At 40.4% G+C, this 20655-nt stretch overlaps 1 long non-coding RNA gene across 1 annotated transcript; it reads left to right on the plus strand.

The window, feature by feature from the left end:
* Positions 1-420: 420 nt before the first annotated feature.
* LOC122801962 lies at positions 421-4098 on the plus strand. Its single transcript, XR_006364827.1, has 2 exons — positions 421-674; positions 719-4098. It is a non-coding gene; the product is annotated as an uncharacterized LOC122801962 (long non-coding RNA).
* The last annotated feature ends 16557 nt before the right edge of the window (positions 4099-20655 follow it).

Below are 20655 nucleotides of genomic sequence, written 5' to 3' on the forward strand. Positions count from 1 at the left end.
GACTGGATTCCAGCTGAAAAGAAGTACTCTTGGAAGCCCACAGTAGGCTTGGAGTTTGTCTGGCTAGTATCTTGAGATGAAATTGAAGTTATATAGACTTCATGCAACTGATTCCATGTTTGCAGCTTTGTGTGCATGGACTGGACCCTGGTGTAAGCAAGCTAAATACGTCATGCTTGGATGCCCTAGATCCGTTTAGCTTTAGATTTGCCCAGCAAGTCAGAAAATGGAAGTTTTTATTTATTTATTTTTAATCAGTTTTAAAGGAGGTCTTGATCATAACAGATCTTAAGAACTCCACCATGGATACTTGTACTCTGAATAGTTACAACCCCAACTCAAACAATACCTTTGTAGGCAAGCGAAAAAACAGTGACCAACACCAACTTGCTTCCTCCTAGAATCTTTTACATTGATTAATGGTCTGCTTCTGACAAAAAAGCAATAGTTTTACTCAGTATTAGGCCCTCTTGATCTCTCTGCTGCTTTTCGCACAGTCTGATACTTCTGGTATGTCTGAACAGCTACCGTGGGGTCTCTGGTACATTCCTAAAGTAGTTTGCATGCAGTCCCTCTGGGTGCAGTCAGGGTGGTTGTGGAGATATTTCTTCCTCCCCAGTGAGTTACGAGGTGCCTCCCACATGGATATTTCTTCCTCCCCAGTGAGTTACGAGGTGCCTCCCACATGGATATTTCTTCCTCCCCAGTGAGTTACGAGGTGCCTCCCACATGGCACCGTATCTGATTCTCTTCTGTTCACCGCATACATGCTGCTGTGCAAGGATCCCGTCCGAGTAAGATGTTGACAGTATCACTATTATGGAGATAATACCCATATCTACCTCCCATTTGTAGCTTACTTTGATCCTATCAGTAATTCTTGGATGCCATCCTGCCTTGGATTAGTGTAAACTGGCTGAAAATCAGCACATCTAGAACTGCTGCCAGGAAATTTCATACCATGCTAAGAGCTTCCACAGCTGCTACCCTTATTATTCCTTACCTCATCTGTGGGGGGTAATAAACTTGTGTTTCTGTGTAAAGTACATAATGTCAGTTTGATTCCCAGTGGTAAGCTGACATTTAATGTGCAGCTATCAGCTGTTGTTGTACTATGTTAGCACCATCTGAGGAATATCACCCAAATTAAGCACCTATCTCCACCAGATGACTTATAGATGGTTGCATATAAATGGACTACAGCAATGTACTTTATCTGTGGCTTTCTAACACTAAACTCGACAGGCTGTGGATTCTTCAGAACTCACCCCTTAATGAAGCCCCTAGTTCCACGCATACTGCTGTCATCTTGTGTTCTCTACACTGGCTCCGTGGCAGGTATCAGAGCATGTCTGAAGTCCTTATAATAGTATTTAAAGCCCTGCACAGTACTGGCCCCAACTGTTTACGGTATCTCCTGCCGTTCTACTAACCTTCTTCTAATCTCCTCTCATTTGCCTTGAGGCTGATAGTGTTCCCTGAGCTGAGGTTCAAGCCTTCTTCATTGTGTTCCTTTTCCTGTCAAGCCATGGCCTGTGGGAATCACTGCACTGACAGCTCTGTGAAGGTTCTTCTGAAACAAACTTTCAAATGATTGTTTCATTAGTTGATTGGCTTCATCCTTCTAAGCCTTTGTTTTCCTGGCTTCTCTGTTTTCTACATTGCTTTAAAGTTATCTTTATTTCTTCACTATTCAAGATTCTTCACAGCCATTATCTACTTCAAAAGGCCTCTCATTGTGAGTTGAAACATGTATGATAGCTGACCATATCATCTGATCTTTGAGAGATAAATGTGCAGTATTTATCTATTTGCCCTTCTTCATCCTCCACCACATGACATGGTGTTTTATCCCTGTGCAAGTATTTTACTTTACAAATGCATACCTAATAAGAGTAGATAATCTTGCAGCTATGTCTGCTCGATGCTGTACTGGGATTAGAACTTGGAGGCACGTAGCTAGATGTGCTTTCTAATGTGACATTTTGACACCACTGCATTCGGCAGAGAAATGCATACACATTGCAGGTGTGGTAAATATAAATATTTTAGGAATTCCTGACAGAAGGCTATCTGAAAAGAGATCCCAGCTATTATATTATACAAAAAATGCTTCTCAAAGCTCAGCTGCTGGTTAGATAAATCACAGATCTTTTATATACAACTTAATGGACCATGTTTATCATCTGTGATCCAAAGTACATTTTTGCTCCCAAAGTGAATACATAATAGATCTGCATTATTAACTGAAGAGGTACATCATACCACACATAAATCAAAGACAAAAACAAGACTGAGATCACCAACCTTTCAGAAGTCCATATATTGGGAATTACAGAGCCTTGACAGTAGCTAGCATTAAACTCCGTACAGGAGGTGTGGTTATCAGCTGAAATACATTTCTAAGAACATGACTGTAAAACAATTTTTCGATTCAATGAAAGAGTATACTATAGGTTATTAATTTATCAGTGTCGTTATGTGGCACACATAGGGTTTTTCCTTCCGGCATTATAATGTTCCCATCCTTTGTGATTATTTCAATATGCAATGCATTTCACAAAATAGTTATTCAATACTATTAATTTTACTGCTGACTTGTTATAATAGCTGTCATGATTGAAAAATGAGCTTTGAAACTGAAAAATCATTTTGTTAAGATGGACTTGCTATACCTTTTCCTTGAACAAAGCTAATGTAAGGGTCCAGTATATTTGTCATTATCGTTATGATCTGACTTTTATAGTGCCTGCCTAGATGGGTGACATTTCTGCAGAATCATCTACCATGCATTCAGAAATCCAAAGCTATTCTGCTGCATGCTATTGGAACCAGTAGCTCAGTGCTGGAGAGCTAGCTGTAATTGTTGGTTTCTTGTAGACTTTAGTTTACTGTACATTCCATAACACTAGTGACTGGGCTTGGAAGGATTGAGGCATCTATTCTTTACTGCCCGCCTTACTGTGGATCCATGTTAATTGAGTGAATTGCTGGAAAGGAAATTATGAAATGTAAGCAAAGCTTTGCTCCACAGTGAAGGTTAGAAATTGCAGTCAGTGTAAGCCTAAAATTTGCACAGCCTAATGTCTGGTTAGCTAGTATTTCAGAATGGAGGAGAAAACATTCAGGTACCTGGTGTGACACATCTGGGAAATAAGTGGCACCCTTGTGGCATCCTTGCATGCTTCGTTGTAAAATAAACTGTGGAGAGGAGGAAAAAGTAGTCAGAAGATTGTTGGCTCTCATGATCCCTGATTTCCAGTCAGGTCTTCAAACCAAAACTAAACTGTATGCACACCAGGAATTGAAGGTCATTTCCCTAGATCCATCACAGTCTTAAATGTACGCATTTCATTCCAAAGAAATTCTCAGATTATGCAATTTATCAAATGACCTAACATTGCATGATAATGCTTTTTTTAATATGTAACTGAGATGTGTAAATGTTGATTTGCTATTCCTGTACTATAAATCCCATTCTTTGCTGAGTCCTTTCTTCCTGACTGTATGGTATAGTTTGTTTATCTTGCACCTCACACAGTCATTGTTCAAACAATTCAAAATACTGGGCTCCTTTTGCTGTAGAAAGAGTAAAGCTTTAAAAAACTGCCTGGCAAACTTGCCAATGAAGGGTCTATCTAATGGGACAGAGGTTGTAGTTTTCATTTTATGTACTATTAAAATGTTCAGATGTGAGTTTTTGTTTGTTTACAAACTGTTTACAATGGCACAGTTTATTTTTTAAGATTATAAATATATAAAAATATATATAATACATTTGAGGTATTTATTGCATACTATTTTACAAAAGTTTTAAGTGTTTTCACCTTTGGAATATATTGTTACATTTCCTGGTATAAATATTTGGGTGATCTTGTTAATATAGCTAGTAATTTTTATGACTACTAAGTGACCAGTTTCTCTGTGCCTTTTAATGTTGAGTGCATGATTACATATTTATTACTGTATGAAAGTCACTGAGATATGTATTTTTGTATTTTGCAGAGAGCAGTGATGTCTATTTTGAGATGCCTTCTCTGTCAAGGCACTCAGTTAAGATCTTCCTATTCAAATAAACAGAAAGTATTCACTGCTAAATCTAGACTGATTTTTTTTCATTTCTTTGATGAACTATGAACTGAAGGTATATAATGATGGTTATTTCTTGTATCTGTTTCAGATCAGAGATAGGCACTTAGGTCTTGCTGGTTACTTTGTAACTTCTGCAAGAGAACTGTTTCAAATGTATAAGCGGTTTGCTTTGTTCATCAGATATACACACCTGCAACTGTGAGTAAATGGTTTACATTTCAGATGAAAATCTGTAAATCCAAAATAGGTGATAGCACACATTATCATGTAAGAGTGTTGATATGTTGATCAGGCAAAAGCTCTGGTCCTCCTAAAATCATTTTGAAGCATGACCCTGACCACAAGGGCAAAGGTAAATGCAATGCATATGAAGAGGTAAGGGTAGCCAATCAGCCTTCATGTTTTGGGAGTTAACCAGAGAACTAGAAAATACACACACACACACCCTGTGAAGCTGTGAGACGTAAACCACTGATGCCATCATGATGTTACTAAATGAAGAGGATGACCCTGTCAGCAAAGCTTAAGAGTTTGTAAGCTATTTAGCAGCACTGGCATGAGAAAAACCTGTGAGAGTAACATTGTTACACAATTATATTTAGAATATATAAGCCAAATATTGTTAAAAGATGTTAAAATTAAACAGACTTTCAAACTACCATTGCATTAGTTATGAAACTGAAGATCTTTTGCTTCAAGATTGCTACCTCAAGACACCCCACAAGCAACACATAAACCACAAAAGCAGTGTGCAAAGCAGTCACAGCCCTTAAGGCCAAATACAACACCAAACATACTTGTCATAGGTGACTCCATAGTCAGACACACTGACGTCCCACTCACCAGGCTGAACAAGGAGAGAGTCACAGTAAGCTGCCTATCGGGCGCTAGAATCCGCCACATAACACAAGCACTCGGGTCACTCCATGGCAAGTACAAATATGACACAGTCATTGTCCATGCTGGTGTGAACGACCTGAGACGCACCTCCCTGGACTACATGAAAAAGACATAGAGGAGCTCTCTGATTATGTAGCCCAGGCAGGTATGACCCTAACCCTGAGCAGTATCCTTCCTTCACCAAGAATGATGCCACAATATAGAGACAAGATGATCAGCTTTAACAATTGGCTTAATGTCTGGTGTCATTCAAAGGGGATCCAGTGTCTGTCTGCCTGGGATGACATGCTTGACAAGCCACGCTTCGCAAGGGACGGCTTGCACCTGTCACCCCTGGGATTCCGGATATTGGCTAAGGCTCTTGCCACCCCATAGTGCCTTTTTAGGCAAGGCTCAAATTCTAAACCTACCACCCTAGAAAACAAAATGGGAAGAAACTGAGGGTAATGCTGCTCAATGCCAGAAGTCTAAATCTCAAAATGCACGCACTCGAGGCCCTTCTCAGTATGGAGAACATCGATGTCTGTGCTGTAACTGAAACCTGGTTCAAGGCTCCTGAGAGCACCCGGCACTATTAGGTTTTACCTCATATCATGCGTTCCGCCCCAAAACCCGGACCACACCACAAAAGGAGGGGTGTATCCATATTCATAAAGGATACTCACACCTCCAGGTTGGTGGCAACGCATCAAGCTCGGAAACCATCCAAGTGCAACTAACCATAGGCAAAACTGCTCTACAAATTGTAGCATGCTACAGGCCACCCTCTCAAACTCAGGAACCCCACACAGCCTTCCTGAAGACACTGGAGGGTATAAATGTATCTCCAAACACCATCATATTGGGTGACTTCAACTACCGAATATAGACTGGGAACATTACTCAAGCCCTAACTTTCTAGCCCAACGGTTCCTGGAGTTCATAAATTCAAATGCCATGGAACAGCTAGTCACTGTTCCCACGAGAGGAGAAAATATACTAGATCTCATTGTCACAAACATGGGGACAAAATGCTCCACACCGGAAGTATATCCCTCATTGGTGAGATCTGATCATAAACTAATCTCACTGGAAATCCACATCCCGCCCCCACCCCAAGCAAAAAAGACCATAGTGAAGAACTTCTCTAAAGCAAACTTCACACTACTCAAGACTGGTGTGGTATCCTTCAAGGCCCCTGAGCCAGAGGAAACCACAACCCAAGTTGCGAAAGCCCTTACAAATGCCTTCTATGAACACCTCCAGGACTGCATGGATCAGGCAATCCCAAATAAAACCAAGACTCTTTCCACAAAGGGCAAACGTCCAGTCTGGTGGACCCCAGCCATTAACAAACTTTACAATAAGAGGAGAAAGCTATTACATGATAGAACAAAATCCATAAAAGGGAAGTCACCCCTGATCATTATTAGTAAAAAAATACGAGCACTCATAAAATCAACTAAGGCCAATTTTGAGAGAAAAATTGCCATGGATTCAAAGGACAATCATAAGGCCTTTTTCAGCTATGTTAGGAACCTGGGTGGAAACTCCCAGATATGCTCAGAATTAGTCCAAAATGATACAAAAATCACTGAACCCACAGACATTGCCAACATACTGGCAGACAGGTTCAGTGCAAACTTCACCCCTCTCCCCTAAAGGAGAGATAACTATCCCAGCCGAGTGTAGCCTCCCGGACATCTCAAATGCGCAGGTGAAAGCTGCTCTCTCTAAAGCTAAAAACACAGCATCAATGGGACCGGATGGTGTCCCCGGCTGTGTGCTACACGAGCTAAATGAGGAATTAAACCCGCACATAAGGCAGCTGTTTAATCTTAGCCTTACCACAGGATACGTGCCCAAGGAGTGGCGACGGCAACTGTGGTCCCACTCCACAAAGGCGGTGCCTCTCACGGACCCTGGTAATTACCGCCCCATAAGCTTAACAAGTCTAGTCTGCAAAGCTATGGAGAGGATCATAATGGAGCTCATAAACAAAGATATAGGGGACTTGCAGACATTGGACCCGACCCAGTTTGGCTTTGTCAAGGGAAGATCATGCCTTTTGAACTTGGTTGACTTCTTCAAACAGTCACCAAGGCCATTGATGAGGAAAGGCAGTCCATACAGCCTACCTTGACCTTGCAAAGGCTTCGACACAATACCCCACTCGGTATTGTAGAAAAACTTACCAGCTTAAATGTAAACCCATATGTCACAAGATGGGTTGCAAACTGGCTTAAGGACAGAACCCACAGGGTTAGAGTTGCTGGCGCTGTGTCAGACTCCAAGCCGGTCACAAGTGGTGTCCCACAGGGCTCGGTCCTTGGCCCCTATTGTTTGGCATCTACTTCTCAGAAGTACAGGCCAACATGGGAGGACTTTGGCTGACAAAGTTTGCAGACGACTGCAAACTGGGCCATAGTGGAAAGTGCATCGGACACGGATATCCTTCAGAAGGGACTCACGGAAACAGATAGCTGGTGCCAGAGCCATGGCCTGAAGTTAAACGCCAAAAATGTATAGTCATACCCTTCGGGAAAAACAAGGTAACCCCAAGCTACCATATAGGTGGCAATCCACTAAGCACAGAAGAGGTTATCAGGGACCTGGGGACCCAGGTTGACAGTGGCCTTTCTTTTGACACTCACATTGCTAAAGTGGTTAGAAAGACCTTCTACATTGCCCACCTGATCATGAAGGGATTCACATCCAGATCTAGTGAGGTCATTGTTCCCCTGTACTCTTCACTTATCAGACCAATGATCGAGTACAATGCCCCATTCGGGATGTATCTCACCCGACATCTGCAGCAATTGGAGAGACCCCAAAAGTTCCTCACCAAAAGGATAAAGGGACTCCAAAATCTGTCATATGCTGCCAGATTGAAGAAACTCCAGCTCTATTCAGTCGCATACCGCCTGCTCAGAGGTGACATGTGCCTGACATACAAGGCCATGTCCAACCCGGAATTAATGGACATGCTCCACCTCAAAAATCCAAATCCACCAAAACCACTAGAGCAAGCGACTTAAACCTTAGCACGGATATAAATAGGACGTGCTGGAGGGATAGATTTATCACTCAGAGACTCCCTATGCTGTGGAATAAAATCCCGGTCCATGTGAGGCAGAGCACCTCGCTGACTCTGTTCAAGAGAAATCTAGACCTGTGGATGGGAGATCGTAGGTTTACCCCAGGAATCATCTCTGTGTCACTGCTGGACAGAGGCACAACAAACTAATGGGCACAGTATTTTTTCATATAAGGGGTGGCGTAAGCCACAATAATTTGGGCTAGGCTTATAAATGCCTTAGGGCAGATAGCCTAGTATAAACCTATGAACCTATGAACCTAAGTTGTATCAGAAAGAAGATATGATTATCTGTATGATAATGGAACAGGAATTTCAAGTGTGTTTGCTCCAAGTGGAGTAAATGCCCTACATTTCAGATTTTATTTATTTATTTATTTATTTTTATTTATGTAATTCTGTGTGGAGTCTGCATGTCCTCCCCGCGGTCGAGTGACATTAAAGACATGCAGGTAGGTGCGAGCGTGAATGTGCATGCCTTTGTTGAAGGTTGGGCATCGGGCTGGCAACTCGGCACCGTAAAAATCCACTGCTAATCATGAGCAGACTGGAGTTCTACTGTGGCGACCCCTAACCAGGAAAAGCCGAAAGTCTTTATTTATGTAATACTGAGACAAACAGGTTTGCTCAAAACAGACCCTTTTCAGACATGACCTGGGCAGAAGACAGAAGACATGGTATATAACAACACAGTTTTACAAAAAGAAAAAAAAACATATGCATAATATATATTCTTACTGACAAAAACATTTGCAACAACTGTAGTACTACATACATAGTAACAATGTAGTGAATATTATGTTGGTTACATTTCAGTTGGTATATTTGGTATATTATCAATGTTTTTTATGTACAACTTCCCTGTGTATTTCAATCTGAAATTAAGTGAAATGCTAGGTATTGAAAGTTCCTTCTTTTGAATGCATTCATTCATTATTCGTTTGCCTATTACCCACTTTATCTAATTCAGGATTGCAGGCATGCTGGTGTGCCCATGCTGGACTAATTGGATGCAAGACAGAAGAATTAATCCTGCATAAGATGTCAGCCCATCATACATCAACCACATTCACTCATTTTCACATGACACACACCGCTGGGAAGTTTGGGGAAATACCATTTCACTTACAGTATAGTTTGGGATATGAGAGGAAACTAAAGCATGCAGCGAAAGTCTGCCTCCTGAATAAGAAATAAACTAGAAAACTAAACACTGTGAGGCAGCAATGCTGATATCTGTGCCACCATGCTGCCCTCTTTAGATTCTCCTGTGTGTACTGTCAGAACAATATACCAACTTGAATGCCTTAGGCAGGACAGTACATTACGATGACCTGATAAATACATATCCATATATAACTAAGGTCATGCAAGTACTGTGGGTAAAACTATCCCGTAGTAGAATGTGAGCGAGTGCCTTTCCCTTGCAAACTATTAGCAACTCAGTGCTCCTGGTCACCTTGGTTCAGCCATAGGCTTGTAGTGGAGGTAGGTGGCTAGCATAAAATGTAAAGTGCCTCAGCATAAGCTGTCTTCTTTCAATGACTGCGTTTAATATTCAGCTGTGAACCCTACCCCAGAGGGTCTATACAGTGGTAAATGTGGGGTCATTTTATTTATTTATTTTATTTATTTTACATTTGTTGACCGGGAAAGTCCGACTGGGCACATGTCCATTTTCAGCGGAGGCCCGGGGAGAAAAGCTCCAATAGTACATAGTAGGTTACAAAAAGTTCCAATAGTACATAGTAGGTTACAACAATGTTTGACAGCTAACATACGATTGTAGTTATGCACTAAATACCCAGGGAAGAAAAAAAAGTTACATTAGTATGTACAATAACAATTATAAAGAGAAAAACAAAGCATCATATAGTTAGTATACACAGGTAAGAAAAAGTTACATTAGGATGTACAGTGAACAATTATTATAAGAAACAAACCTACAAGTAGTTAGTTTCAGGGGGAGAGTAGATGGCTTGAGGCCTAGGAGGATAGTAATTTCACTGAGGAGGTTGAGGGGGAGCTATGGGTCATTATATTATAATTATATGAGTCATTAGATATGATAATGAATTCTGTTCCATGTCGCTGCAGACACAAATGCACCTGGCATGCCTTTTATACAGCTCAGGTCCACTAAGCCACTAATGGACAGCCTGCAGGCCACAGTCTTATCTAACCCCACAGTTATTAACTCGTGACTCCTGCTTTTTCCTATTTATCAGTTTATATGCTGTAGTCATACCAAATGTATTGTAATGCTGTTCTACTTCTTCAAATAAAATGTGTAGTTTTCATCTTGGTAATTTTTTATTTTATTTTATTATTTTAAGGTAGAGGAGATTGTATAACCTTTATAGTCTTCACAGCATGCTCTATTAACCCTAGTTTTTCACACTTCCAGTAAAGATTGATATCAAACATTGTTTTGAAAAACAAATTATCACTATAATAAATTAGATTTGTGGCCATCTTCTAAATAAACAGAAGACAGTATATAGTTATTGTCAAGTCTGCTATGGTAGATGTGTTAATTGTAGGTCACCAGGTCCGTACATAGCATGCTAGTATCATCACCATTGGGCACACGACCAGTAAAGCCATAGCAGTCTTCCACAGAGATATTCCACCTATTGGCATGCACAGTATTAGTGGTGCAGATGTGGCACAAAAATGGAAGCTGTTCCCCTTATTCTACATTTCTTTTCGTCAAGCGTCTAGACAGGAATTCTACTGAAAGTGACCAAGGAGAAGAAATCACTGGTAATAGCCCCTTAGTGGGACCATATCCAAGTCTGTACCCTTCAGACATGACCCAAAAGCAGTCCCAGGGATATGGGTGGGTATTCTTTAATGTTCCAGCGAATACCATAAGTGCTATGCTACAATCTTTTAAATGGTTTCAGTTATTGGGTTCTTGCATAGTAAATAATTACAGAACAGTTACTCTTTAACCACATTTTGTGGTAAAGTGGCAGTATATAGCCAACTACATTATGTAATTGCAAATGGTCAGCGTAACTTGTCCTGCAGGATGACCTTGTAAGACTCTGCTTAACTCTCGTATACAATGTATACAATATCTAGACTATAATATCTGGTTAGTATAATTTGTAGATTTTGTAGCTGCAGCATGAATGTCTTAGCATGAATTGAACCATAAACTGTGTGGCACAAACTGTCATGCTTCATGTGGACAGTGGATTTATAGCTTCTGATAATTCCTTCCCTACTAAACAGTCGCAATGGCAATGCAGTTACCCAGCCACCAGGACAAAGTTTACTTGGCTACTGGTTTGCTTTCTTCAAAGGCAATTCATCTTATTGGGCTGTTTCACTGCAGCCTGTCTATCTTTTTGGCAAAGCTATGTTCATTTTACTAAGCTTATTTTTTTTCACTTATGACTGAAGTTTAATAAATAGCTAAATGTAACTAAGCTTGTGTTAGCTGCTCGTCCTACACTTGCAAGTGCACGATGCTGTGACCACCATTATTAGATGGTGAATGACTATTATTGGGCTGTCTTTTAAAACAGCCCAGCAAATCATCCCTTTATTGCCATTCAGGTGATTGACGTCCGAGGTGGTGCAGCGGTAGCGTTGTTGCCTCACAGCAAGAGGTTCTCCCATTTGATTCTCAGCTTGGGTTGGGAGTGTCTTCTGTGTGGAGTCTACATGTCCTCCCCGTGGTCGAGTGGGTGTTCGAAAGACATGCGTTGAATGGGCGTGCCTTCATTGAAGGTTGGGCATCGGGCTAGCAACTCAACACCATAAAAACTAACTGCCAATCATTAGCAGACGGAGTTCCGCTATGGCGACCCCTAACCGGGAAAAGCCGAAAGACAAACAAACAAACATTGCCATTCAGGTGATTATGCTTGCTTTGACCTCTAACTGCTGTAACAGTATATGTGCTGGTGCTGTTGCAGTACTTGATTGGGCTGCATGGCATACCAGACAGAGGAAAACAAGAGTATTGGCTGGCTAGCATGCCTGTCATTACAACCATCCCTAGCGCTGTTTGCTGCTGTGATCCTGTATGTGGGCTTCTAACAAAATGTATGAAGGATGGAACAGCAGTATATTATTTTCACTTGCAATTCTAAATGTATATAAAACTCTTGCTATTTTTTCAGAAACATACTTATTAAGGAAAGATATAACTTCTAATTGCTGTGTATATTTGGATTTATCATAAAGACTTAGTGTAAGTAAATGCTGTAGCAACTAACATGTCATAGACCACTAAATGCGACATAAAGTAAAAGCCACATTATTGTCTTGCACAGCTATGGTTTGTGAAAACTTGTAATGGTGTTACAACCCACCCCTATATCTTTCTACAGGTAGAGTTTTCGTGACAGAACCTTCACAGGTTAACATAACTGAATCAGGTTTTTCAGTCTGGATGTGCTCTTCTTTCTTTCTTTCATGCCTTTGTAAATTTGAAGCAGAAACCAGGCATGTAGCTTTTGGTGGTAGTAATTTGTTACTGCTCTACATCTAAGATGCTCTTTCTAAATGGCACTGCTACATGTACACATGTTTTTATAAAGCTGAATAGAGCATGCATTCAGAACACTGGAGATAAAGATGGATTCAAGGTATGTAATCAGCAGCACACTGAGAATCTGGCAACAAGCTGAATTTCATTACTGTGGTAGGGCAACTGATGGTTGTTGTAGGAGTTTCTGACACTCAGTGCTTTTGTTAAAGAAATTGAAGTATATTACACTGGACTGTATTTTTTGCATCCATTCACTCAAACACTTCCTCAGGCCTTGTGCAGTAGTGGTTACTGGGGGGACGGGGGGGGGTTGCAGCCTTCATGTGTTTCTTCTGGAAAATGCTACTGAATGTACTTAGGCCAAACTTCTTGCATTTGGTCATTCAAACATGTATGTTACACTCAGTGTAATTGTAGTAGCTAGGCTAAGAGTGCTGATGCCTTTGTCCGCCATGGCTGGAAGTAAGTAAGATATCTAATTACCACATGCAGTGGTGTATGACTAATGATTTGTTTAAAAATATATTTATGCTCAAAACTGACCTCATCACAATGTAAATCTGCTCCATTTGAATTATCCGCACCTACTCAGTTCCTCCCTGTATCTCCATCTTGTCTCAAGTTACCATTCACCCTGACTTTCTTTATTACATACAAGGGTAATACACGGTTGCTTTGATTTGGTGGGTGGTAGCAGCACAAATAACAGTGCCTTGCGTCATGCAACTTGGGCAGAAGGGCTTCTTTGTAGCTGAAACATTTCTTGAAAATACACTGAATACAGCAAATTGAAATAACAGAGGTTAACTCTCTATCGTTATTAACATATACACAGCCCAAGATATAAAAAAGGTGCACATCAAACTTGGCCCCATATACAGAGCCAAACAATTCCTCTCTCAAACCACCAAACAGTCCATAGCCAAAACACATCTACTTCCCACAGTGATGTACTCCTCCCTCCATTTTTTTAAACCTTAGAAAAACAGAACTAAATAAATTGGAAAGCTGTTACAATAAAATTGCAAGGTTTGCCACTAACCACTCAAACAGAACACTGCTCAGCTCTACAAGAGCTAAAATGGCTAGAATTACCTAATCTTTTAACTCTCGACCAGCTAATTAACTCCCACTGCATTATTCACCAGCCAGACAACTGTCCCACATTTGCAAACCTGATTCAACCACATCACAATAATAGAACATTGCAATCATTCAATAAACTCCTATTAAAGGTAGTCAAATCTGACGATAGTTTTGGTGATTCTGTGTACTCCAGATATCAAAAATGTGGAACTCCACCCGCCCAACACATAGTCAACAGGTCTAGCATTCCCAAGTTCAATCTTCGACTCAAAGAACGCCTCACCAGAAACTGGTGTTGCTCTTGCTTTACCCCAGGATGAGTCTCTGATCTCTACAGAATCTCCCCCTACTCCTTGCAATGAGTTTTAATGCTTCATCAAGCCCTATTCTCCACTCCTTAATAACTCGTTCTTTTTTCTTCTTCTGTCTTATATATATTGTACTTGAACCCTGCACACACCAATCTACTTAATACTAACAGAGTGTGCTTTCTTATAAATACAACTGCTTATTATGTTTGTTCAGCATGTTTATATTCAAGTTTATGTACAACATGTTATACTGTTAATGTGTTACTGTACAGTGTGTACTAACAGTGTGGCTAAAATTTCTATTTCTATTCTTTTTTTGTTGTTGTTTGTTATTGTACCACACTTATATTTTGATGCTAAAATTGTTTAAATATTCTTTATGATATAGTGGAGCATTTCTCCCTGGGCCTCTGCTGAAAACGGGCTGCTGGCCCAGTCAGACATTCCCGGTAAACAAATGTAAAATAAATTAATAAAAGGAAAATATTGAACAGTCTGTTACAAGTTCAAACAGTGATAAGGTGATCCAACCCCCCCCCCCCCCAACTGGATTCCTACTAGGTAAGTTGAGATGCAGGCTCCTCACCCTGAAACAACTTCATGAGTTGCACCAAATGTGTTCCTTCCACTGTTTTCTAGAAAGCATGTATGAAATATGAGTCATGTAGAAAAGTAATTCAAGACGTAATCTGCTACCATGAGAAAATGTTGTAGCTCATTCCCTATTTTATATGAAAATACATCCTGCTTCTTCATTGTAACCCATAAGTCAAATGGCTTCCATATGTTGAAATAAATAGTCTCTGGTGTAGGTTTCTTAGTTGCCAGCAAGACTTGGGAAAACCCTGGGATACCTCAAACGTAAAGTGGATAATTAAACCAAAATGTGCTTCAACAAAGTATTAGTTTAAGGGTGTGCACACACAGCAAAGTATTAGTTTAAGGGTGTGCACACACAGCAAAGTATTAGTTTAAGGGTGTGCACACTTATGAAACCAGTGTATTGTACGCTTTTTATTTTTTTGTATTTTTCCCCTAACAGATTTGTTTGCTTTTTCAATTGAATTGTACAGGTTATAGGTCACATTAAAGGTGAGAAAAGTTTTGAAATGATTTATTGTGGTCTCATTTTTTTTATATCACAAACATGGCATTTAACAGGGGTGTATCCACTGTAAGGTGTAGCATATAGTTCAGTTATCAAGAATGTATCTGTAGCAAAACTTCAGAATGAATAATTTAAATGTTATCCCGCACTGGATGACATAAGACCAAATGCAAAGGGTCAAATATGATCACTTTCACATTCTGGAATATAGAGTATCCAGATCCACATGATCAAAAGATATGCTACCAAGATTGTATTTGTTTTCTTTGCTTTATCCTTGAGTAAAGTTGCATGATTGAGAGGAACTTGGAAGGCATAGCTAAATCTGCCATTCTATGAGTGGGACAATGCACCTATCCTGAATGTACCAAGATTTGTCTCCACAGCTTGATCTTGAACCCCCTTTCTCATGATGGGAAGGTCTTATCCTTCACTGTGAATATGCCACATTACAAAATATTCAAAAAAATAGATTTGCGTATGATGGACAGTTTTGTTCACATCCAGAGTAAGATTCAGAAAATTCCTGGTTTCAATAAAGGGTTAGTTGTACCTAAGCAAACAGTACAATGATGGGTTATTGTTTACAAAAATGGAAACATTTAGTATAAACATCTTGTGGATTAGCATAAAATGTTTATAGTTAGCAACATGTAGCACTGAAAGATGTGATTCAAAAAAGGAAAAAAAACAATGCCAATGTTTAAGGCAGGCAAACCTGAGGCTTAGTATTTTACATGTAGCTGTTGGCTTTGCTGCCACATGGTGCTTAGTTCTCCAGTTTGATTCTTGACTGGGCTGCCTTATGTGTGAAATTCACATCTTCTCCATCTATATGGATTTTTATTGGATTCTCTGGCTTTCCACCACATACCAAAGACATGCTGTGGGTGAATTGATCAGCCTACAAATGGCCTTTACAGTGTGTGTGTGTGTGTGTGTGTGTGTGTGTGTGCATTCTGCAATAGGGTGGCACCCCATCCAGTATTAGTTTCCCTGTCTTGCCTTGTACCTTCTGTGTGCCTGAATATACTGTAGCTTAGGGAATTAATTAATTATAAACTATAAGGCAGACAGCTATCTAACATCATTATATCCACACATTGCACAGCAAACCAGACTGTTACTTTGTTGCTGATCTCACAAGTCATTGTCCAAACTGTGAGCTACTTAGAGACTACCACTCTTCGGCTTGATTTACTGCAGTGTCACGTAGCTGGGGAAATTTTTTTTTTTGAGGAGAGTAGCACCAACATACCTCTCAACTGTCCAGATTTTTGCAGAATGCCCAAATTTTTAACTCACATTTTTAGGCTGTTCCTCATACAATTTGTGGATTTCTGGCAAATCATTTAGGATTGAAGTCACTAAATAATAATAGTCATTTGACTGCCAGACTTTACATCTATTGGAAAATGTATGAAAGCATTTTATTCTAGCAACTTTCTAAGTTTATAAGAGCAATATTTAAAATTTGTCCCTATTTTTAGCCCTTTGTTCCCCATTCTTTTTGGCTTTGTACAGATTTGTTGTGTTAAGAGGTTGAGCTATATGAGCACCACTCAACCACCTTGTTTAGCTCAATGTACCATCATAAAATAATTGTTCACAAAAGCTTTAGTTAGTGTCATCTATCTGAATTTTTAAGTCTCACTTACTGGAAGTGTTGGAGCTCAGCGAACCTGGCCATTGAGATGCAATGGTAGTTTTCTGAATCACAACCACTATGCTGGATTTCCTGCACATACAGTGTATGATATCATTCAGTGTTCAAGTACATCAATACCATTATTATATTATCTGTGAGTCCTTACTGAGGAGATAAGGATTTTGGGTGGGGGAGGGGGAGGTGGTAAATGCACAAATCCTTTCCATAACTTATTTATTTATTTATCTATGTATGCATGTGCATATATTTTGATTACTATGTTGTTTAGCTGTTGAAAAGTTTTCAGACTTAGCATACAGAAACATGGAACAGTGATTAAAGCGGTTGTATAGACTAAACTTTTTCAACATCTGTAAACAGTCATACGTTCTGTAAATCAAGAGATTTGAAATAAAATAAATAAAAATCATGCACAGCCAATTTTAGTCTTAGATGAAATGCAGTGCAGACTCCTCTCTGCATTACATGCCCCTTTATCAGAAGACTATCATGGAGGCATCCCATCCTGATTGTTAAGCAGCCATCATTGTCATCTTGAAAGGATCTTTCTGAAAGAATCTAACCATAGGTGCAAAGCCAGGGAGTGTGTCCACCATGCCAGCTTTCCTTATCACAAGTCAGTGATCAGAATTTCATTTAGTACGCCTGCACAATGAACCCATTGTACCATTATCGTCCTCTGAGTAACCATCATGCACAAGTCAGTGATTAGGATTGTTGTCATTCCTGCTGCCATGTTGCCAAAGACAGCATCTGGCTGTTGTAGTTAACAAGGAAGCCACATGGCACATGAAGGCAGAATACCCTTTCTTTTTTTTCTGTCATGATACCTGGTGAGTCTTAAGATTAGTTCCATGAAAACAATGAGCTGTGACAATTGTAGGTGTCACTGAGATCAGATGCTTCAATGTTTATGCTTAGCTGTTAGCAGCTCATTCAGATGGCACTGGCAGCCCTTTCTGGATAAGGTTATGTGCAACCAGTTCTTAAGATAAGGCATATGTAATATTGAGAAGTCCCCTCAGTACATTTATGATGCCTCTTGCTATCTTCAGCTTTGATACTTTATCTTCAGGTCCCACACTCAGACCTTTGAGCACTTCCTGCTGATATATGCCATGAAGTGCACTGAAGCAGGAAAGCACACATAACCCTACAGTAGCTCATTTCTGCCATTCATATATATCCTGACATTTTTGTAAAAAAATGCCTGTATCTAATTCCTAGAAAGTAATAGCTACCAAATTGATCATATGGACGTAGGATTGAGATCCAGAACATGCATAATCATTGGCACTACAGTATGGGGAACAGCATGACATAAAGTCACAAGTGCCAACATTTCAGTCTTGCCAACAAGAAACATAACAGGGAGACTCTTCAATCCTAGCTCACATTTCATAAGATGGGAGTTGAGAATTTCCAGTACAAGAATTGATAGGAAGGTCCTTTGCATGACCTCAGTACAGCTCCACAGCAGTGTCAGAAGACAAAGATTGGCATAATGGTTAAGGTGTTTACCTTACAGACACAAGGTAGAGTTTGATTCTCACAGGGAGTTATTGGCTAGGCTTAAAATTGCCCATAAGGGCAGTTAGCCCGGTACTAATCTATCAACCTATTAAAAGTAGAGAGTGCAATGATTAGTCACACCTTCCTGGAGGTAAGTATTGTCTCAGAATGGCATCACATGCCTTGCATGGTGCCAGCTCATCCTCTACAAGCAGGAGGTGAGTTCACACCTGTTTTTGCAGCAATGGATATTGAAGGGCCCAACAGAGGTGGTGTACCACTTAAAGGTATTTGAGGAGTGCATCTTTAGGTGTAAGCACCACCCAACCTAAGATGAGTGAACAGAGCCTACCTGCAATTAGCATGCACTCAGACAGGGGTTCATTGAGTCCCCAGTTGGTGTTCAGTGATTGCTTTCAAAACTAGAGACTATTCTTCCCAAGCCTTCCTCACAGGTGCAGCATGTTTCATCATGAGGAGAGTCCACCTGAGTCTCCAGATCTGGGCTTCAAAGGTAAGATCCTCAGCATAAAACAACTGATGTCTGATGAGAACTGTCCTGGACAGTGTGGAACTGCATCATTAATGAGCAAGGTCTGATACCTGTGCCGGGCCTTGCTCAGACCTTTTTCATGATGACACACGTTTGCTAGGCATGTCCTTGAATGTTGGTGCTCCCTTGCCCAGACATTTTTTATTTTATTTATTTAACATTTGTTTACTGGGGAAAGTCCGACTTGGAACCAAGCCAATTTTCAGTGGAGGTCCAGGCAGAAATGCTCTAGATGCATGTCTTTGTAACATGGGAGGAAACCGGAGCTTCTGGAGGAAACCCACCCGAATACAAGGAGGATATGCAGACACTACACAGAAGGCAGTCCAGCCGAGAATTGAACCAGAGAACCTCTTGTTGTGAGGTGACAATGCTACTGCTGCACCACTGTGCCATCCTTCATTCAGTTTTTACACATTGTCCATTTGATTGCTTACACTTTGTCTAACATGAGCCTCTCCATCCCAGAGCTGGGTGGAGGAGAGATTCTTCCTCACCATAATTGGCAAGGGAATGCGGCACAGAGGATCCAAAACCATTTACCTCTGAGAAGGATGAAAATAAAAACACTCCCTGTGTACAACTATACCTAGATGACATTTCTTTGAAATCCACAGGCTCCATAAAGTGTTCTGTGGAGTGGCCTGTGGTCCCTTATCTCACCCCCCCCTAAAAGAAAATGCTTAAATGATTCACAGGAGAAATAATCTTGATTCATTCCTCCCATGGAAACTTTGCTCTCTTTTTTATGTTGGGACTTAGATCCCTCCAGTATTTGTCTCACCTCTCCAGATTCTAGCCCCCTCTCCACCAGTCAGTCAAGCCTGGAAATTCTTTAATCCCTCCCTTTTTCTGGAGCAAAAAAAGGAGGTAGTTAAAGCCAATACTACAGCTACTACAATGCGTTCCAGATAGCTTGCTATAATTTTGACTGTGCTGATGATTATGTCATTAGTGCAACAGGCTTGGGAGCATGCCTGTGTGATGACATTGCTTGGGCTCTTCTCTTTTAAGATGAGGTTAAACAACCATCCAGGAAATAGGACCCTAATATTGTGGCAGAATGATATACCCCACCACTGGCCTCCATGTATTCATCTAGACCAGGCCATTCCCCAAAAGAAGAAGAAGCCACTTTGCTGACTGAGTTCCCCAAGCACCAGACAGTATTGCATCCTCCATTTGTTTGCGAAGTCCAGCAAAAGGATGACCCTGCCAGCTCAACAATCACAGCCATGACTCTGGTTCAGGACTGTCTATTGGGATAGTTTTCTGAGTTTGGCCTAGTCTGGGAAGCCATCATAAAGGACCAGTGAGCTCTGGATATGATCACAAGCAGCAGTTTCGTATGGTTCTTATGTCTTTTTTCAGAAAGAGACCCACCCATAGACTAATCCATCATTGCACAGTTCTTAGAACAGACTTGCAGTCTACTTCTCAAAAAGATCAGTGATAATGTTCCTGTTTAAGAATGATGCCAGAATTTTATTCTTTCATTTTTCTAATCCAGAACAAAACAAAAGATTTATATCCCAATGTGGACCACTTTAACTTCAACAAATACATCCTGTATGTGAATTTCTAAATTGCAACTTTTCGGGGTGGGGGGTGTATAATTGATGCCACAAAACATTGTTTTTTTATGCCACAGTGTATTTTGGTGGGATTTTTGTTCATGATGGAAGCCTTCTAGTACATCATGACTGCAGCTTGCATAATAAATTATTTGGATTATTCTGGGTGGACACCATTTTCAGTACTTCTTGGATCTTTCCTCTACATTAAGAATCTTCAGAAAGGATTAGGCATTGTGATAGATGCTTTACAGCAGATGTATC

The sequence above is a fragment of the Protopterus annectens genome, chromosome 5.part0, assembly GCF_019279795.1.
Source record: "Protopterus annectens isolate FY-2018-M chromosome 5.part0, PAN1.0, whole genome shotgun sequence".
Classification (NCBI taxonomy): Eukaryota; Metazoa; Chordata; order Ceratodontiformes; family Protopteridae; genus Protopterus; species Protopterus annectens.